This window comes from Nicotiana tabacum, chromosome 2 (assembly GCF_000715075.1).
Source record: "Nicotiana tabacum cultivar K326 chromosome 2, ASM71507v2, whole genome shotgun sequence".
Classification (NCBI taxonomy): domain Eukaryota; kingdom Viridiplantae; phylum Streptophyta; class Magnoliopsida; order Solanales; family Solanaceae; genus Nicotiana; species Nicotiana tabacum.
In genome coordinates, this window is record NC_134081.1 from 41179316 (window position 1) to 41181420 (window position 2105).

A 2105-nucleotide genomic window follows, 5' to 3' on the forward strand; every position below is an offset into this window, starting at 1 on the left:
TATCCAGTAAAATTCGTCTCAAAAGGGTTATAATACTGGTTCAATGACTAACCCATACGGAAAAGAGATAATTATAATACTTTTAACTTTTCTCAAGGACCATTGGAGCTTTTGAAGTGGGGAAATGGTCAATCTTTCATAGAAGTATATATAAATCAAGATATTCTATGAGTGTTTCTTATCTAATACCACTAATCAACTTGGCTTGCCATAGTAATAAAGACGAGCATTAGAAAACAAAAAAGTAAATCAAGGGAAATTAAGGAAAATTGAGAGGTAGGTACCTTTGACTAAATCTTTTTCCCAAGCATTCAACACATTTTCTACCTTCTGGCATCTCTCCCATGCCCATGCGAACGCATTGCCTGCAGTAGGCTCTTCCACATACCTGCTATACATATAGTTTTGAAGAGTTTACTTAAATAGTCTTCTACCCAACCATTTAAATTAAAAATAGCTCACTGATATATAATATATTTTTAATTTATATATAATATGTGTATAATCATTTATGCTCAGTTATAATCTATGTATATTGGTTAAGAAAAATAAACAGCCGACTAGCTGTTTGTGTAGAAATCCCTATTATTTTCCAGATTTTTAACTTATGGGACATATAACTAAACCAAGTTTGTGAATGCTTGGAAAAATAGATATACTTCACTTAAGGGACGTCTGGCTTAGAGAGAAGTTATTTGAAGATTTGGATTCTATGTGGAGATCAAAACTCTTATCAAACCAACCGAACAAGCCGTAAGGTTTATATGATGTGGGATTTGAGTTTATAAGAACTATTACAAAAACAGTATAGTTTAATATATGATAACCATCCGTTTCAATTTACGTTAACTTATTTCCTTTATGGTTCATGCCAAAAAAGAATAATTTTTTTTCTTTATTTAGAAATAATGTACCTTTATGTAATAATTTATAGCCACACAAAATATATATTTCTCATTTTATACCATAAGTTTAAAAGTCTTCTTTTTTTCTTAAATTTCGTGCCCAATCAAATGGGTTAAAAGGATGGAGTATTATTTTATACTTAAGTGACAAAATTATGTAAACGGTGCAAACTTGGATATGAATAAAGATAAGTCTAACCAGACAGCGGTGACGAAAGAGGTAGATGTAGGTGGTGCAAATTGTACAAATATTGGAGTGAGGAATCCCTGGTCGCCGCCGTCCCGGGTAATGACGCCCGCCCGTGGATACCGTGCTTATCCCACTCATTTGACTCATGTCATGATCATAACTCATGCTGTTCCCTACTACATGCATCCTCCCATGTGAGCCGTAAGGATAATGACCTCCGACGACATGCCCATGATGATTTCCATGTCCATCCATTTCACGATGATGATAACCTCCATGGCCGCCATAACCATGATGAAGATTATGGTGACGGTCACTATGGCGTCCATGCAACATGTCATTCTCCTTCATGACATGGTGACCATGGTTTTGCGCGCGACGGTAATCTTGATAAACATGATTATTAGTATGATAATTATTTTCAATAACAATATTTTTAAAAGCTCTGTTAAAGTCTAAGCTGGGCAATCTGGTAAGTGATGAATTAGGCAAAGGTTCAGAAACATCAGACATCATGACTTTAGAAAGGTCTTCAAAAGTAAGGTTGACAGAAGCATCAGGAACTCCAAGATACAAATCTTCTAGTTCTCTTCTTGCTTTGGCCAAAGTTTCCAAATCTCCCATAATAAATTTAGTTTGTGTGGGATCGATCGATGAGTTGTTAGCACAAAATTTGGAGAAGAGAGGGTTTAATTGCAAGTGTTTAATTAGTCGTAGAATATTCGTGGGTATTGTATATGAAGAGAGAGCAGAGACACGACAATAGTGTAAGGACAAATTAAATAATATACGTAGCAGCTCAGGCCGGCCATACATATCAACAATCACTAAGAGACAACTGTACAATTTTCTTTTCAATTAAAGAAAACATAAACATCCTTTTTAATTTTGAATCTTCCTTTAAAATTTAATGTCTGAGTTTAACTTCTTCTTTCTGAAAACTTTTTTGTACTAGTAGACCACCTAAAGGATAATGCCATCATTGATTAAAAGTGAAATTAACATAAACT

The 2105-nt window shown here is 34.3% G+C and overlaps 1 long non-coding RNA gene across 1 annotated transcript; it reads right to left on the reverse strand.

Annotated features, from left to right (window-relative positions):
* Window positions 1-277: 277 nt before the first annotated feature.
* LOC107784117 (uncharacterized) lies at window positions 278-1806 on the reverse strand. The gene is made up of 2 exons (XR_012700021.1): window positions 1105-1806; window positions 278-388 (listed from the first exon to the last, which is right to left on the reverse strand). It is a non-coding gene; the product is annotated as an uncharacterized LOC107784117 (long non-coding RNA).
* Window positions 1807-2105: the final 299 nt, after the last annotated feature.